The sequence below is a fragment of the Malus domestica genome, chromosome 05 (genome assembly GCF_042453785.1).
Source record: "Malus domestica chromosome 05, GDT2T_hap1".
Lineage (NCBI taxonomy): Eukaryota > Viridiplantae > Streptophyta > Magnoliopsida > Rosales > Rosaceae > Malus > Malus domestica.
This window is the reverse complement of record NC_091665.1, coordinates 25480079-25493722: the sequence shown is the minus strand read 5'-3', so window position 1 is coordinate 25493722 and position 13644 is coordinate 25480079.

The following is a 13644-nucleotide window of genomic DNA, read 5'->3' as shown; positions in this document are numbered from 1 at the left end:
TTCCCTGTTTGCAGCTTTAGCACGGTAAAACTTTAGTCTGATTTAGTATTGTGCTTTAGAGTGAACTTTGAGTGTTGACATAGGTGCAGGCAAGTAGTCAAACCATGTACAAAGTTTGGTGTTCACGTTCTTTGATTGTATTCCTAAATTTGTGTTGGATATGCAATTATATGTTTGAATATATGTAATCTTAGTGGTTAAGACGGGTTAACATGTAAATGTGAATGAGTAATAGCTTCTGCTCTTATGATCCAATCATGCAATTTATAGAGGATGTTTGTCATAGAATAGATCAAATTGAATAGGTTTGGCAGTGAAGGCAGATATAGATGCTGAAGGAAGATGTTACTGATTCATCAGTGTGTGTTAAGCTCACCACAAACAGGAGTGAGAGGAATGCTCATAGCTTTGGACTTATTGAATTGTATCTATTCTAAAGTAGGGGGGAGGGCATGCACTATTCACGTTTGTTTTGATTTTGCTTTATTTACAACAATGCCAGCCGAATGTGGCTGGGTTGGGGGGTAATTCTCAAATACGGTCTAACATGGCAGGCTAATTAGAACTGTACAACCAGAACCAAATCAGGTACAAAACTAGAGTTCTCTTCTCTTCAATACCAGGCATGCTGTTTAAGAAATTTGCAGTGGCAAAGAGCAGTCTAACCCGACCCGTCCTTGAATTCCGGTGAGTACTTTGGCTCTGTCATCTTCGTCATAAGCTCTCACCGGTCAGAGCTTATGATGAAGATAACAGAGCCAAAGTACTCACCGGAATTGATAATTCTACTAGTTGAATCGATACCAAATTATCGATCCCATTGCTGTCATCAAAACCCTGATTCAAAAACCAGAAAACTCATTGTGAAAAATGCATAGTTTCAAGATTTACAGCTTCCAATCAGAACCCATTTGTGAAAGACAAAAACCCACAATAAATATGAAGTCAAGACTAAAACCAGAAAACTAGGGACAATCAAACAAGACCGATTTGAAAAAATACAGAAAGATGAAGAAAATGACTAGACCTGGAAAACCCAGAGCAATCAAAAACAAAAAAACCCCTTTACAAAATACCAAATGTTCAAGGATATGCAAAATGAAAGGAGTTGTGTTTCAAGGTTGCAGAAACCTTGCTCTTTTTTTTTTACAGTAAAACCCTTCAATTTTCATCAATCACCAACATAAATGATATTGGTTTAGTTTGAACTCCCTTAAAAAGGAAAACTAATGAAAATGGCTTGAAAACTTTGAGTTTTAATGATAAGGACAAAATAAAGGGTAAAGTGAATAGTACCAGGATTGACTTTTTAGTGTAAAAATGTGGTTTTTCGTTAAAGTGAACAGTACCGGGAGCTTTTCGTTAAAGTTCCCCCCTTAAAAATACTATTCATGAGGGTTTGTATGATTTTAAAAAATCAAACGACGATGTACCCATCCTCAAAGCGTACATGATGCGATCACAAGCATTTGCATATTTTTCATAATTTTCGCACTTGTAAATTAAGTATTATATTCTTTTTAATGTGTTTGGTATTTTTAAATAACTTGATATTTTTATTTTTAATATGTTTTATAATTTTTTAATCTCACTTATTGCCTATAGTATACTATAAAAATAAATAAAACTTGAAAATTTTAAATTAATATAGAATAATAATACATTAATACATATTTTAATATACAATATATACATATACACTATTTTATTTTTTATTTTTTTAATTTAATTTTTTTTAAGTAGTTTAACAATTAAAATCAACAAAATAACTTTTTTCTTAACGTGTCAAAACGGGTTACCCACGTGTCACTCTCATGTAAACCTGTTAAGGACCCGTCATTAACGAGTTCTTATCGTGTGACCCTATAACGATCCATTTAGTTATTGTGTCGATCTAAAACCCATTATTTCGTGTTGTGTTAATGGGTCATGTAAGAAATTGTCAGGTCTATTCAAATTGTTGTATTACTTACATGTTAAGAAATCAATATATTCAGAAATCCCTTTCCTCCCTTTCTTCTCTATAACAACCCGTCTTGGATTTTACGTTTTAATTAGTTAAATTTACAAAAATACCCTAGCGGTGAAAACGTTGACTTTCGTTGACTCTTGTGTCGTGACATATAATAATTATTCTTTAATTTATTCACTTTGCACTCGTCGATACGAACTAGTAAGCATGAATGAATTGGAATTTCAGAGCTAAAACGAAGTTTCTACGAATTTTTGAATGTTAAGGGCATTTAGGTAATTTCAGAATTGGAGATATTTCTCCATCATGGGCCATTTATGGGGTGACACGTTGCAGGATTACCCCCATTTTCTGGGGTGTTCCTTTCTGTCCCGAGACTCTCTCCCTCTCTTAATTTTTTTTTCCCTTCTTCTTTATCTCTTACTCCATTCCTGTCACTTATCTCCCTTTTTCCTATGCCTTACTCCCTCCACCCTCTCCTCTTCATGTAGCCACAAATCACCACGACAACCACCTTATTTCTCCGGCGTGAACCATCACCATGAAGCCTAGACGGAGTCGAGACCACCATTGGATTCTTTCTTCCTTACTGTGCACAACAACCCCTTCACTGTGCAACCCTTTTCTCCGGCGAATTCTCGCCATTTTTGCCAAAGGTAAGCCTCAAAATTGGTCCCTATCATTGTAGATCGTGTCTAGGTTCACGATTAGTAAGTTTTTGGATGGTTTTGGTGGTGTAGGAACTCGGAAAACACTCTGCAAATTCTGGAAATTTCCAAATCGTGGTCATTTGGTCAGTTTCCAGCCATTTTTGCGGCCAACTTTGATCTCCATTAGACCTCCAAAGGGTTTGAATCTCTTCTCCACATTCCTGAATAATTTTGGCTTTTGAATCATTTGATTTGTACTTGTATTGAGCTTGAAATGAGCTCTTGAAGTTGGAGAAATCTGGAAGAATTCCAGAAATAGTGGGGTGGCGAGTACACATGTACTCGTAGCGCGTGAGATTGCATGTGGGGTTGTCATGGCTAGCGTGTGGAGTGCATGCGCCTCTGCTAGAGGCATTGTGCTCCGCCGTTGTTCATAGCAGTGCCAACGACTTTTCTGGTCAACTTTCTGGCAACTCAACTCTGCTAGTGAGGGGAACCCAAGGTCCCTCCTTAGGTTTTTTGACGTGCCGAATCCGAAGTCACCGTCTGCTTTCCCAAATTCGATTGTTTTAGTAGAGTTTTATTAAATGGTCTCTATTTGTGTTTAGGTGTGTTTGTTAGTGGCGATCCCATCCTCCCTAATTTGAACTGCTCTTCGGTGATTGAGTTTCTCAATCGAGCCTGAAAGCTTTAATGCCAGAACAATTATATATGTCAAGAAAGCACAACTTACTGAGTTTCTCAATCGAGTCTGGAAGCTTTTCCAAGTCTGTGCAGGACCTTAGCCTCAACACTTCTAAATTCTCTAGCTTTCCGATGTCTTCAGGCAAGACAAATAGCTTATGATAGTTGGTTTGCCAGGCAATTTCTCCAAATCATTACAATAGTTGTTGTTGAACTCCTCTAGGTATGGGAATGTCTGTCTCAAAAATTTAAATGGAAGAGCTTCTGAATGCTTGACTAACGTTACACATGAATAAAGATATCTTCTTTAGACTCTTCAATGGAATGATGTTCTTTCTTATCGAGGGAATCAAAATACGCTCTAATCTTAGTCTCTTTAGATTTGACAAAGAACACAGCAGTTCAAAGTCGCTTAGCTCAACAGGTGAGAAGCCATCATTTATGACTATTAGAACCTTCAACTTGAACATTTTCTTCATGAACTTGGGTAAGGCATAGTTCTTTGCTTGAAAATTCAAAACTAGAATCTCGCCTTTTGGTAGATCCATGTTGTGCCACTTTGTTGAAGACGATTCGCCAGCAAATAAACAATGTGATAAATGATGTGACTGTGGGGAGAAATTAATGTGAAATTATGTTTGTGGGCTTGTACATACGTGATTGTATATATGTATGTATCTATTTTCCAAAGAAAGAGAGTTCAGTGATGCCAACCAATTGACACATATTTAAGTATCACTAATATCAAATCTAAACATTTCTACTAAAGTCTCATCAAAGACCAGCTCAACAAGTTATTTATCAAAAAACATTTAATCGAAAATAGTGTTTTGGAAGAGATGCGAGTGTAATCCTTAATAGGTGTCTTGTCCTTGTTTGTATATTTTATAATTGCACCTATAAAATATCAATTAACTTTACTAATGAAAGTCTAGCATTTCACAAAATCTAACACCTAAACGTAATAACGGCTTTGAATTGTCCTAAACGGAAATGCCACGCGATTCGCGATGTCGAAAAAAACCTAAAGTAGGTCTCCGATCCCCATGAGTGGCCGCACGAGGCGCCGCAGTGATGGCGTCATGCGCGTCGAGACACGATGAGGTCATTGCTGCCGTCACCGGCGAGTGTAGCCGCAGTCGCTGGTGGCCACGCGCTGGTCGTCAGATTCCAATTAAAGGTTAAAAGAATATACCTGATGGTATCGGAGATTCCATCAAGTTTGACGAACACCGCCGTTGTCGCTGTTAACGACGATGCCGTTGACATACGCCGAGTTCCATCGTTTTCTGCAGATTCTTTAGAATTTGTCCCGGGCTTGAATCAGTTTGATTCTTATCTAAACCAAATTCACATAAAAAAGTCGAAGAATTTTACCCAGACATAAATTTGAAAGCCAAGTTGTTTGGATTAAAACTTAACTTTAGGCCCAAAGTTGGAGTCGGCCCAAAAGGAGGCCTGGAGGAAGAGAAGATCAAAGCCCAGCCGAGACTTGGGAAGGTAGGAAAAGGCCTTTTCTGACTTGATACAATTCACAAAGGCCACTTGCCTACCTACCCAAGGACCAAGTGGTGTAGACTGATCAGACTGCACAGCCCATAAAGTACTTTATGATGGCATTACATGTAATAAAGCTGATGAGTCATCACCCTCAGACCACATTCGGGCAAAGCTGTTGCTACAGGAGCCGAACCGAGTAGTCTATAAAAGGAGGAAGAGAAGACAGGAATGAGGACACTCAATCAAACAAACAAAAGCACAAACTCTGCTAAAAAAGACAGATTTGCCTTCAAACGAAGCTGTAGTCAGCCCAAGCTTTCATCCCCCTCGGGATAATCTTTTCTCCTAAACTTTGTAATAGCTATGCTACCTTGTTCAAACTTGTTGTAGTATCGATTCACCCTTTTGTATTCTCCTTTCCCCTCTCCACCTAAGCTCTCAGACCTTTGACAGAACCATAAAGATAGGGACCTGCAAGACGATCAGCCTTAATTGATAAGGTTTAATCTTGCCCGAACTGCTTTGTTCTGTCTTTGTCTTTTCTTTCTTTAAAAGTCTAGCGATATGTTGTATGTTTTTTATATGCAAGTTGTTTCTAGCAAAATCACGATGACAAAGCTTTCTCAACACTTGGATCTGATTTAAATATATCTTCAATGCTTAAGTTAGATCCAAGTCCTAAGCCCGCAGGCATGTAAATCTGATTAGTTTAAAAGTCCTTGGCCGCAAGGCATAAAAAAGAACTTTATGTGGACTTAACCCATCCACAACAATCCTTGATAAACGAGAAGTTCGAAGTTACTTGGGGCGCAAGTAATCAACCTACCCTCTAGTTTGCTTTCTATTATATCATGATTATCATAGAACGCTTAAGCATGGGATGGACTCTAATGGAAAGCCTCAAGGCCTACACTTAAGGCCCCACAAAGGCATCCATTTGGATTCATCCTATTCAGCGATCTTAAGAGTCTAAGCATAAGAATGAACTCTGATGGGAAGCCTCAAGGCCTACACTTAAGGCCCCACAAAGGCACCTATCTGGGTTCGTTCTATTCCTTGGATTCGGGTAATCAGAAATATAATAGTTAGAAGACTCCGACAATCACAAGAATACATATGATGCGTTCGAGTGCTGGTTTAGTTATGTATGGGAAGCCTCAAGGCCTACATTTAAGGCCCCACAAAGGCACCTGTTATAACTAAACATGGTTTCTTGGATACATATATATATATATAGACAATGAAAGAACAACAACCATTTTACATCTGCCATGCTAAAGATGGCAGTGGCACGCCTGAGCACCTAAATGTTAACCTTGATTGTGAGCCTCAAGGCCTATACCTAAGGCCCCACAAAGGCACCTCTCAAAGTTAACTCTGTCCTTCTCTTTCAGCCTTACCCGAAGAGCCTTACCCGAAGAGTCTTGCCCGACGAGACTTGCCCGACAACGCCCAGAAACGAAGCAGAAGCCCGACAGCAGCCCTCAACCGGCGCCAACCTCCAGGGGAGCTGTGTGCTCGTCGGCCAGGAAACATCCCCAGCGGAAATTCCTGCCATGAACACAAGTACTCGAATCCTTTCTCAGACCCGCAGAGAAATGACTGAGAAAGGTCATCGAATTTTCTGGGCATAAACACAGAGTAGGGACATGGGTCACTTCCCTCAAATTTCCTTTGAAATCAACATTATTAAGCTCAGAAGGTTACCTGAACTAAAAAACACCACGGTTTGGCATAAGTTTCGATTCAAACTCAGCGATGTTTAGCCGAATTTGTCATCGGTTTCTTGACGCCTAGCAGTATAGGTTAGACTTTCGAATTCTCACCAAATTCCAACACTAAAAACACCATGTAATAAAAATTAAAAAAAAAACCAATCCAATTTAAGTCGAGAAGCAAATGACCATACTTTCTTAATTTCTTCTTAAGCTATAACAATACACCACATCCACACACAACAAAAGAAAAAACCAAAAATAGGTTCAACTTAAATTTCTTTTTCTACCAGAAATTGAAAAATCCTGTGATTTATAGCCATGTCATCAACAATACCACCACATCTTAAATAAATGAATGTCAATATACTGACTGAAGCTTAACTAAGAAACCCAAGCTTGAACACAAACCAAGACATAAGATGCTCACAAAACTTTTTAAATGGCTGAATTGTTTGCTTAACTTGACAACTTTTTCCTGAAATTCGTAAATAAGATCAAGATGTAGTAAATAAAAATTATAAAAGCAAAATTCTCACCTCAGGTATGCAACAGAGGTTAAATTTCTAACGTAAAAATAAAACTCTTGCATCTAGCGAACCTAGTTAGTCCTCAACACGAAACAAAAAGAATATCACACGTTACATGTAATATGAAGTCCAACACCAACAATATTTAACAGGAAATGTAAAAGCTGTTTATGTAAATTAAAGTATTTTGAATTAATTATCAAATAAAGTCATGATCAAGTCCCCCTCTTTAATTTTCTGATTTATTCTGTTTTTTTTTTTTTTTTTTTTTCCCGTGATGATGAGATGCTCTTGAACAAATTAGGGTGCACAAATTAGCTTAACATTAAAAAAAGAACAAACTCACTCACGTCATTTGATATGAAAAGCAGTTTATGTAGTGAAGGAGATTGAGCACTCCCAATGATAATACGCAACACTTACCAAAAAAAAAAAAAATAGCATTTCTGGGTTTTCTCTGTTTTCTCTCCCACCTATGCCTCTTGATTCAAACATAATGCTTGGTGCCCAGATAGCAATCCGTGCAGGTTGATCAAGAGGTCACAAATTGGTTTTAGCCAACAGACGGTTAACCTATAAAAAAAAAAAAAACAACAACAACAATAAATCATGAATTAAATTAAATTTCTCACCTCCACCTCCAGAGCTTTCACATTCTCAACCTATCACCAAAAAAAAAAAAAAAAAAAAAACCACAAAGAGAGAACTTGAACTTCCAAATTAATTGAAAGAACTATAAAATGAATCGGGGGTTTCTGCTGAAGTGAAAAGTAAGAACAAATAATTAATAAAAATCATCCACATCTAGCGAATTAAAATTGAGAAATTAAATTATAAAACTAACCTGTCATAGCAGCTATTAATCACTCCCAAAAGAAGATGCTCAAAATATGGACAATAGGACCTATCCAAAGTAACAGAAGAAAAAAACTGATGGAAAATATGCATAAATTTGCTTCAATAAAATCAAAACAAATGTGTAAATTGAAACTTTGATTTTAATCCGCCAAAATTTTCAAATTGCTTACCTTGATTACAGAGGACTTCTGAAGACAACGGCGTTTGAGTCTGAAAACAAAACCCCATAATCATAAAACGACAACAAAAGAATTAAAAACCAAATTAAATAAAATAAATTACTGTAAATTAACATAAATTAAAAAAAAAAGATATTTTATCTTACGAAAGCTCAAATTTCCTTGTGAGCCATGTTTATCCCAATTTCTTTTTTTTCGCAGATCCAGCGTCATCTAATAGTGCTCTGGGTATGGAGAATTGGTGTTTTACTAAGTCATTGACTAAATTTATTCACAAAAACAACGATTATAGATAATCACTCGGAAGTTTGAGAACTATTTAGCCCAAATGGTGAAAAGAAAAAAAAAATCAATATGATCAAAAAAAGGAAAACAAAGCTCATCGAATCAAGACATAGTCTTCCACAGCAAATATTTTCAGTACATTCTTTTTACTACTCCTATCCTCATTTTTTTTTAACAATTTTCAGCCAAAAAAAAAAAAAACATAAATTTCGACAAAAATTGCATAAATTACTAAACTTTGGGATTGAGGGCGATTTCGGAACCTCACAAAGAGGATCCAAAGATCAAACAGAACCCAATTGACATTTCGCCACATAAGCTCGATTGTCGCAGTCCCAGGTTCTTAATCTTGTGATTTTCCTTTTCTTTTTTCTAGTGCGTTTTATTTTCTGTTTGGTTCTTGAGAAAATTGAGGAAAAGCAAACGCAGAAAGTGTTGAGAGTACAACCTCTCACACCGACAATGTACTAGATTAGATGTTTACTTAGCGATTAAGCTTAGTATGGTTAGTGATTAGTTGTACATTATGCTTAGCTGGCACATATGGTTGGGATAGGATATTTATGTATAAATACCTTGTGTAGTGATCGGTTGATGTTAATGAAATCACAATCTTATTTTACTCTTTCTCTCTCTCTCTCTACAATTATCTCTCTCTCTATAGCTGAAATCTCTCTCTAGATTCTCAGTTTCTACATGGTATCATCACCATTGTCTAACTGACTTCGATCCTCCGCTTCCCTCTCTTTCTTGAAACTTTCTTGCCTTTCTTGAATTTTTCTATCTCCTAAATAGGTCACTGCATCTTAGATTTTTTTCTTTTTGTCCTAAATTCACCAAATTAGGTTATGGCGACTGCTGTGAACTCCTCCAATTCTCCTTCTTCGCTTAATTCCCTAGTGAATCTCCCTCCTAGCGAGATCTCTAATCCTTCAATCATGTCGATTGGATCGATTTCCATTGCAAATGTTGCTGGAATGATTCTGATGAAGCTCAATCGTCAGAACTACATCACTTGGCGCAGTCTCTTCATTCCTGTACTGAAGTGTTTCAAGCTTTTTGGCCTCGTCAATGGTGAGGATCTTTGCCCTCCTAAATTTGTTCTCAATTCCTCTGGATTTCATGTTCTTAATCCTCTCTATGAGACCTGGTGTGAACGTGATCAAATTCTGATGAGTTGGATCAACTCAATGCTTTCTGAAGATCTTTTTCATTTGACTATTGGAATGGAAGACTCTCGCTCCCTTTGGCAGTCTCTTGAGCGGCGGTTCTTTGGTGCTTCATGCACACATGTTCACAGCCTTCGATCGAAGATTCAAACAATTCAGAAAGGTGACTCTTCCATGACTGATTATCTTAATTTGATCAAAGATATCTCTGAAAAACTTGCTGCTGCTGGTGAACCAATTTCTGAATCAGATCTCGTTGCATACATTTTATCTGGTTTTCCTAATGATTATGAGTCATTTATTGACTCTATTGAGACTCGCAATGAGTCTGTGATGGCTGATGGACTTCATGGCCTTCTACTGAGTAAAGAGATCTCGCTCTAAAAATGCAAAACTAGAGCTTCCCCCTCCTTCGCTGCACCATTTCATTCTTATGCGGCACAATCTAACACCTCTGGTGCTTAGTCTAACAGAGGTAATTCTTGTGGTCGTTTCAAAAATCGACATCGATACAATCAGAATTGTAATTTTGGGGGAAACAAACCTAACAACTGGAATCACAACAACTCTGGTGGTATTCTTGGTACTGGCCCTTCTCGTCAGATATTCAGTCAATCCAATTCCTATAGGCGCTTTGTTCAATGTCAACTATATCTTCAATATGGTCACTGGGCTCCTACATGCAATCTTCTCTCTCAATTTTCCTTGAACTCGAACGCACAAGCTCCTACTACAATGTCTGCTAGGAATACCTCTGCCCCTCCTAGCTATTCGCTTACTGATAGTGGTGCATCTCATTATGTCACACCTGACCCTTCTGCACTTAATTATACAATTCCATACTCTGGCAATGATCAACTGTTTGTTGGTGATGGAAAAGGTCTATGCATTTCTCATACTGGATCTGCTTTCATTTGCACAAATAATTCTACCTTTAGATTGAATGATGTGCTTTTAGTTTCTCAGGCATCTCATAATTTGCTCTCTGTTTACAAGTTTGTATATGACAATTGGTGTTCCCTGACATTTGATTCTTTTGGATTCTATGTCAAGGACCTAAGAACTGGGAATATACTTTTCCAGGGCCCCAATGAAGGAGGCTTGTACCCCTTCTACTGGAATGCTTCAAATGGTGTCTCTGGGATTGCAATCTCACCAACTACTCTGATGATTACTAAGGTTGATTTCCAGATTTGGCATCAACGCCTTGGACATCCTTTTAGTGGCATTTTAAGTTATGTGGTGAATAAAAATCATCTGGCTGTAATTGGTTCTATTAATAAATTGTTTGTGTGCACATCTTGCCAATTAGGCAAAGCTTCTAGACTGCCATTTACAGCTTTACCTTGTACATCCACTAGGCCACTTCAATTACTTCACACTGATGTATGGGGTCCTTCTCCCACATCCTCATGTATTGGATACAAGTTTTACATAATAATAGTGGATGACTTTACTAAATATAGCTGGCTTTATGATGTCTTCTCCACTCTCAATTGAAAGCGCAAACAATGAAGAATGCACATGAACACCACACAAGTTCTTCCTAATCAAAGGATTCACAACCATTTGCTCTATGTTTATGCTTTTTCCTGTTCAATCTCTGGTCTTGCTTGTTTGGGAATGACCATGTTTTTTCTTGGTCACCATGTTGTTGAATTGGTGCATATTCTTTTTTTATTTCCCCATGATTTTTCTCTTGCTATATATTACAAATTAGAATTAGTATGAATTCAATATAAAAAACTAAATTTGTCATTCTATTTAACTTAGTGCAAACTTCATCAATCAACCAAGAAGTATAATCCAGCAAGGTTATTTTCTCTTCTTTTTTAATCAAAATGAATTATACTGTTCCCATCTATTTGCATATCCCTTTAAATTATCCAAAAACACAAAAGAAATATATCTTGATTCATACCAATTAATGATTTCCCATTTACTTAAGTCAGACATTAAAGCCAATGAACTGATGGAGCTAAAAAAGAGAGAGAAAAAAAATCAGTATTATTCAATTATATGGAGAATTACCTGATTGTACAAAAGGGTTGAAAATTACTTAAAAAAAAAAATAGATGAGATGGAGTGGAAATCACATACCAGCGTTAGGCTTAAACTTGTAGTGCTCATATGAGAGAGCAGTGATATTGCTGATGAGAGTGTAGGGAGAGAAGCAAAAATGCAAATTGTAAGAGTTTGAGAGAAACCTCTTGAGGGACACTACAGCTTGATCGTTAAGATTTGAGAAACCGAGGAATCTGCAATTTGAGACAAACTGTTTTGCATCAAATTTTTTGTTTTGCTACATGAGAGGGGCACCCAAAAATTCAAACCCATCGATACGACACAATTGAGGATGCAAACTTTATCCAACTGAGCAAGGGGCTTGATCTTGGAAAGACGGCCATAATGAACAACAATGTATTCATGTAAGTAAATGTGCTAAGACAGTGATTGTTGAATGTTATTTCCCAGCTGGGTTAGTTTGGCTATTCCTTTCTATTGAAAAGGAGTCAGCTGTCTGCGTGAGTCACCACCTTTTGCTTCATGGCCAAAAAATTAAGGGATCAATAGTGTCTGGCCTGAATCCCAAAAGGAAAAAAATAACTCAACTAAGTATATATAAAATTAAACATATAAAGGGTAAGATCAATCACATCCCATAGGAGAACAAAATTAAACGCCACTCTCTCAGTCTCGAGTACAACTGCACTTTGTGATTAAAATTCACACATGTTGCACATATGCTAAGAATTAATGTTCCTGTAGGTTTTTCATCACGAACGACATTTGCACTCTACTTTTCGATTTCAAACCTTAATTATTCATTGCCCATTAAGAAATGACTATATTGCCCGGAAACTCTACTCATAGTTTATAAATATTCAATTTTCAAAGCTTAACCTTAAACATGTATCATGCTGAAAAAAATCACTTAAGTATCTTATTTGGTTCCCTACAATTTGGTGGAGGTTGAATGGATTTTTCCTCCCATTATACCCTTGGAAATATAAATAATTATTGGAGACCGAGCAGCACACACTCATAAATAAAAGATTAGGAACCTTTGGTTTAGGATAAACATAATGCATACAGAAGAATAAAATTGATAGAAAACCAATCGATGCACAAAGAGATAGAGGCATAAAGAGAGAACTTACATCAGATGTGTTCTCAAATACATAAGGTAATCTGCATACAAAGAAACATAATACTAAAATAGTTATAAATCATCCTATTCAAACAAATCAAATGAAATGTATAAAGATTACCTTAATTTCTGATTCTATGATTTTGCATTTGACTCCACCTCCACGTTGTTTTTTGGTTGTCTCTTTTACTGAATTAAGTAATCGACTGAATTTAATCAGAGAGATGAAAGCTTCAGTATAAAAAAATATTTTATGACCTACATGCATAGCAAATCATCAGTAAACTCCAAGAACCTAATTGTACGATAAGCACTTTAGCATTAACTACCCAAGAATGATAAACATGCTTATTGCCAAAAATGATAAACATGTTTACCTTGACTTCATTTTTAATGGCATATTTAATAAACCATCCATCTGCATCAAAATAACCTTCTTCCCTCTCCTCTCATTCAAAGGTTCTGTTTGAATCCCATCCACAACAAAGTCCTTGTAATCCTGCCAAAAGATACCCCCAATCACTGGCTATCGCTTCCATTGAACCAATTAGCAGAAGTATCCAAGAATCTCCTCGACTGAAAAAATTCCTGTCAATTTAGAAAATAAGTATTCCAAATTACGGATGCACTCGATTAATTTAACCAAGAACATGCACGGCACCACCACTATTAAGAAGCATCAACATACAAAGACAAAAGTTTGTACAATCAGTTATTAAATTGCTACCAAAAACATGCATAGAAAGAATAAAAATGACCACAAAGATGGCAAAACAATTAACCACACATGTTTATATGCCCAATGAGAGGAAAAAGCTTTTGCAATTGAAAAAACGTATTTATATAAAACAGACATGTCACTTTAGTCTAAGCTCACACACCATCTGAAAGAGCCTATTGTATCCATTCCAATTATAATTATGTTAAGCATGTCCCTCTAATATTCCCCAC